A 6,835-nucleotide genomic window follows, 5' to 3' on the forward strand; every position below is an offset into this window, starting at 1 on the left:
AAAAAAAAAACACCAAAAATGAAAGCAGAACAATGTTTTTTAAATTTTGAAAGAAAGCTCCTGTTTCTAGGTATGGAACAACAGTTGCAAAATCTGTATCAGCAGGACAGAAGAGGATCATACCAGGAAAATAAGCAACTAACCCCTGGAGATCTTGTTCATTACATGTTGGAAGAGAATCTGAATGATATAGCTAGGGAGGAAATTCAGGAAYGTAAATATTCATCTTACATATTTCAAATCTATCAACCTTGGAAACGTGGCTCTTCTCAGGAACTGGTTTATGTGAGTCTTGGATTAAGTGACCTTTGGTGTTTTCCCATGAAAGTAAATAATCATCCTGTTTTCTAGCTGAAATCTAAAGATATCTCTTGTCCAATGGGACAGTGGTTCTCTCTCTCTTTTTGTTGTGGAAGTGGGAGAAATACCTTCTTCAGATTAGGAGTATGTGCATTGGTATATTATAACACAAATTGAGAGGTAGATCTTCTTGAACTATGCTAGTCTATAAAATCACTGCTCTGGGTCATTTMGTTTTATCAGAAATTAGCAATGCTGGATCCTTCTTTGCCAAAATTCAAAATTTCTGATTGCATCCATTTCCAAGTTTTTCATTAATATTTCCACTTTTCAAAGCAAGCATAAACCTTCTCAGTTTGGCACAGATGCAAATGACTTCACAATTGCAACCACGAAGGTCTCTTTATATAACTGCATTTSCTTCCTATTTTAATCAGTGTGGCAAGTGTTAGAAGTTGTATAAATCTGCAATTTAAAAACCTGCTGATATGAAAGCATGATAGAGAAACCTTCACTTTTGAGATGCCGCTACCCTCCASCTGAATATATCGTGTTTAGTGCTATAGTTCTTGTCTGTAATGACACACTAACTAAYGTTTATGCTCTAAGAAATGTGCTGAGTTGTAACATTTGTGGCCTATTGTAGAAGCAAGAGAGGATAGAATGTGATGCCTTCATTTGGGTGACCTCTGCAGGTCAATCAACAGAGACATCAATACCTTTGAAAAGGAAAAGCACATATATATGGGCGGTTTGGGGGGGAAGTCATTTTATAAAGTTCCCTTTCTAATTTGTAAATGTAATGTTATGAAAAGTATCATTCACAATCTCAGGGGCATTTTTGTTGCTTTTCCAAGCCCAAAGCTGTTTCAAGAATGCAATATATGCATATTTAAAGTGCTTATTCTAGGAAGGAAACAGTGGTTTTTTGTTTTTTTTTTAAATTTTCACATTCTCTCACTTTTTGCAGCCTGTAATATATTTAAAATGTACAAAACCAAAGGGTATCCATGAATGAAAGATTCTACCTGTTCTATTTGTCACCAGAACCACATGTATTGGCAACCAGACTTGCAGACTGCAGTTATGGTGGTTACTATCATTTTTGCAGAACAGCCCCTTCCTCACCAGTTAGCAACAATATCAACCTAGAGACATAAATTCTAACCTAGAAATTTAAGTGGAATACATACCATAAGCACCTAAATTCCAGGAAAAAAAGTGCATGGACTCACTGCAACCTCCTTACAGCTTTATTCTACAAAATTCTTATATATCAATACCAATATTTTGCAATGTAATTATAGGTGTAATTTTTAAAGTCCTCTGGAATTAAAATTCTGCCACATGTGATTTTCAAAAAATGGAAGCGGTATTCTAAATAAAGCCCCAGAATTTCTTGAAATACTTTATTTTCCCTGTGCTGTTTCCTGATGTCAGCTTTCAGTTTCATTTAATGTCCAAAAAAACCCTTGTCAAAATTCAGCCTGTACCATGATAAGTTATCAAGCAAATTAAAACCGTACTACAACATTAATCTAGATCTTGTTTTCTCTTTCTGTACACAACTTTTAATGGTTACATCCTTGTTAGAACAGAGAGAGCTTTCAGTCTATCTTATTTTTGTATTGAAAATGCGTGACACTATTCTGACTAGTAAAAAGATGCTGAAAAATGGACAACTGCAGTTCCTGGCACCAAGAAGATCTACAAGCACTTAGAACTGGAGAATAAATACATGTCCCAGGAAACTGACTTCTGTTCCTACCTCTCAGACATCTTTAATAGTATTGTAACCTTTCTTCTTCTGCCCATAAGCAAATCTAGCTGTTGAAGCAAACCCTAGCATACTTYGTCTCACTTCCATGCCACAGACACTTTAAAATTCTCCCCTATCTGYTTTAAAATGCCTGTATCACACCAGACCAGGTTGGTCAGATTATCCGCTTACCACTTCTGCTGACAAACCAAATTAACCTTTTACACTGACAGAACCYGTGAGCATCCGGGGCAGAAAGTATATCGCAAAATTAGGAAGTGACTAGAAGCACCTTTGGAAGGCAGCTGTGAGTATCCATGAGATTGTAACAGACTGGCATAAGGATACCATCTTTCCATGTCTTTGATTAAGTACCAGCCATCCCCAAAGATTTCAATACGAAATTCAAAACACGCGCATGGAGATCTCTCTAGTTTCATAGTCCATACCAGTATCAAACCAGGTTATCTATTAACCTAGTGATAGCTACCTGTCTTACATGCACGCGATAGGTCCTATGGACTTGACTTCTTCTTACAGAGACAAATAATAAACATGACCAGTTTAGGTGGATTACTTGCACAAACATTTTGAAATTATCTTTAGAAGGGCCAGATTTGATAATAACCCAAGAAATTACAGAAGTGGAAACAGAAAATATGAGACTGGACCACAAGACCTAAGAGGAAGAAAGGGAGGGTGGTCTTTTTGTCCATCAATGTTATTATTTTCCTGTGCCCAGGATTCAGTAAAGAACAGCATCAAGAAAAATCAATTCACAAAATGCCTGGCATCATTCTTGTTCTCTCTTCYTTTAAAAAAAATTCACCCTGTTGCCTGGTGGATGTCCCTATTCATGACAATCATTAGTTTTTTATGACAGGACTTGCATTACTTTCTCTCCTAACAGAATGGCAGATGAACAGCAGACACTGGCTGTAATATCACCTCTAATATGAGTGGTTTCTGTACTTCCTCACAGGTGTTTGTCTTCCACATGACTGACAGCTGAATTCTGTACAAACAGGATAATTAAGGCTGCAATAGGTACAAAGCCAACTTTCCTCTTGGATTCTCTTCTTCTTCCTGCTGTGTCCCATGTGGCTTGCAGAGCTTTGCCATTGTGGAACAGAGGTGTCTGGAAGTGAATCCTTCTTAAGCAGACAGACTTTTTTCAGTTTTGATTCAAGCTTCCAGTGCAAACTCTTGAACAATGTGCACTCAGAAAGTGCTATGTCTGTGGCATGTTTTGGTTGGTTTCAGGGTTTTTTTAGAGGCTTCTAGTCTGAGTAAATCTGTGGTACAGAGAACCATTTTCTGAAAGACTATATCCTGGGTTGAGATCTTCATTATCAGCCTTGTGCTAGCGTATTCTTTGAGATTTACATTAAATTAGGCATGGCATTTAAATGCAGATGAAATTATTCTTAGGTTTCTACATCTCTATTTCTTCATGTGATCCAATTGCAGAACAAATCAAGGAGGCATACTGTATTCTTTCACTTCTTGTCTATTAATTACTTAATTCATTTTTTTCCATGTACAAATGAGTGAAAAGTGGTGTTTACACATCAATTTTTTCTTTCTGAAAAGGAACAGGTGATTCAACAGCTCATTTTTTGTCACAGCCATAATTTCATCATGTGAAATCCTCTGTGTTCTAAAATAATCAGCATGTTTCTCATCTCTTTGTGGACATGCAAGAGGCCAAATAGTTTTMTGGGTTTTACTAATCCTTTTCCACTTTTCTTGTTACCACTTCCAGAATGCAGTATTTGAACAAGTCTTCGAATTGAGATAGTCTTTAGAAATATGATTTTTTTTGTGTGCATTCGTATCAGCACAATGTGCACAGAGCATTTTATGTAACTTGAAAGGGTGTCCCTCTTTCATTTTATTAGTGACAATTGTAGACAACCACTCCTGTCTATGATGAGTAGAGGAGGACAGTCACTTCCCTCATCCACTACCACTGTAATTCTATCACAGAAGGTCACCAAATTTGTCAGGCACAATTTGCCTTTAGTGAAGTTTGTCACCAAATACGTCTGTATTTTCCATATASCTTAGTTAGTTTCCAGAAGGCTCCATGGTTTTGCCAGGCACTGAGGTGACTGTCTGCAGTTCCCTGGATCTTCCTGCCTTACTTCACTTGTTAAAAACAGGGGTTACGCCTCCCCTTTTCCAGTCAGTGGGAAGTTCCTTGGACTGCCATGACTTATCAAATATGAAGGATAGTGACTTAGCTACTTCCTTTATCGGTTGACTCAGACCCCCAAGAGCACTTCCTTGGGTCCCATGGACTTGTGCACCTTCAGGTTTCTCAGATGTTCTTGAACATGACYGACAGCAGGTGGTTCTTTGTTGTCTCAATTCCTGCCTTCACCTTCTGCAAATTGGATGGTGTGACTGGAGTATTTACTGGTGAAGAAAGGCAAARAAGTAATCCAGAACCTCTGCCTTTTCCATATCCTGAGAAACCAAGCCTCCCATATCCATYCTGAGAGAGCTCACATTTTTCCTGGTCTTCCTTTATCACCAGTGTACCCATAGAAGCTTTTCTTTCTGCCTTCGATGTCCCTGGTCAGATTTAATTCTATCAGGGGTTTAGTTTTCCTAATCTACTCCCTGGGTATTCAGACAAGTATCCTCCCAGGATACTTGTCCTTGCTCCAACCCTCTGCAGTTTCCTTTTTGTGTTTGAATGTCCAGCAGCTCTGTGTTCATCTGTGAAGGCCTCCTGGTTTCCTCTTCATTGGGATCCAGAGCCTGAAGGAGATGATCCTTGAACATTAACCTCCTTTCCTGGGGTCTTCTTCTCTGCAGGRGTTCATCCCATGGCACTCGACCAAGCAGATCCCCCTGGGCCAAGACAGCTCCCCTGAAGCCCAGAGCTTGCTGTGCCCCCTCCCCACAGCCCTAAGGAGCTCAAACACCACCCCTGCATGGTCACTGCAGCCAAGGCTCTCCTTGATCCCACATCCCACACCAGCCCCTCCTTCTTGGTGAGAACAAGGTCCAGCACAGCACCTCTCCCCGCTGGCWTGTCTATCTCTTGGAGAAGGAAGTTACCATCCAGGCATTCCAGGAAATCCTGGGTTGCTTCAAGCCCTGCTGAACGTCCTTCCAGCAGATAACAGGGTGGTTGAAGTCCCCCATGAGGACCAGGGCTTGTGAACATGAGGCTGTTCCCATGTGTCTACAGATGACTCAGGTCACCTGTCCCTGCCATTCCTTTAATCCTGGCCCATGAGCTCTCAGAGAGCCTCTCATCCATCCCCAGGCAAAATTCCATGCACTCTGTGTTTGTCATTAACATAGAAGGCCACRTGTTCTCATTTTCCCTGTCCATTCTTTTTAAAGACGAATATATAAAATATAGAGAATTATTATGGGTCTTGGACTTTTAAAATGTRTCCACTATTATGAAGTGACAATATTGCTCCAAATGCTTTCAAACAATTTCTGTAGGGAGAATGATGTATTTTATTAGACTGATTACATATAGTTGTAAAGATAGAAAGTTATTAAGTACTATTAAGTACTGGTATGGTTTAACCCCAGCTGGGTACTCAGCCCCATGCAGCAGCTCACTCACTTCCCTCTAGTGGGATAAGAGACAGAATCAGAAGGGTAAAAGTGAGAAATCTCGTGGCCTGAGATAAAGACATTTTAATAGGCAAAKCAAAAGCCACACATGCAAGCAAAGTGAAACAAGGAAATAATTCACTCCTTCCCATGGACATGCAGGTGCTCAGCCATCTCCAGGTGATGCCTTATCAATCAGGCTCACCTGAAACAGAGGCCAGACAAACTTAGGAGAATGAGAATAGACAATTTTAATACAGGCCTAACAGGCCCACTGRTACCTTAGGGCAGACAAAAGCCTCCTCCTGAGGCTACACCCAAAATGGACACTGAGTCACAAGATCTTCACCTTTTATAAGTTCTGCCTTATTAACATATTGSGTCTTAATTCTCCAACGATCTTCAGGTCATGATGTCAATCATGCCAGTTGCTCACCCCCAACTCACTGATGATTACATATTTTGGGTCTCTCAGGCAGCGAGGTGTCCTTGGATTCAGGCTCAGAGAGGGATTGTTTTATCTAAAGATGGGAGAATGGTAGTTTTAGTGCTGTACTAGAGAAATACAAGAATACAGATGCATGAAAATATAGAAACTAAAATTCCTAAGGCATCACAGGAAAGCCAGGATTCTTCATGCATAAGACTGCTTTGAGAATAAAAATGCCATCTCCCTGAACCTCCGTCCTTTCCTCCTTCTTCTTTGTCCTCCCTCAACTACATATGCTGAGCATGATCTCCTAAGATATAAAGTATCTTTTTCATCAGTTGGGGTCAGCTGTCCCAGATGCGTCCCCTTCACAGCTCCTTACACACACCAGCCCACTCGCTGCTGTAGGTAGCATGAGGGGCAGAAAAGGCCTGGATTCTGCATAAACACTGCTCAGCTGTGAGGAAAAAATCCTGAATTATCAACACAGTTTTCCAACACAGGCCAAGTCCAAAACACAGCCCCATCTAGGTACTATGATTACCATTTACTATGAAGAAAATTAATTCCATCCCAGCCACAATCAGCACAAATGTTCTATAACAAGTTGTAAGTACCTTAAATCTGAGTGAATAAAACTGAACATTGGCAAACACAAGTCTTTCTTGCAATAGGCAAAGTGTAACAGGATTATAAAAATTCAGCCATGACTGGGAGGAAAAAAAAACACAAAACAAAAAAAAAAAAAAAAAAAAAAA

This window comes from Malurus melanocephalus, unplaced genomic scaffold (assembly GCF_030028575.1).
Source record: "Malurus melanocephalus ecotype Western Australia unplaced genomic scaffold, MMel_1.1 scaffold_7, whole genome shotgun sequence".
Taxonomy (NCBI): Eukaryota; Metazoa; Chordata; class Aves; order Passeriformes; family Maluridae; genus Malurus; species Malurus melanocephalus.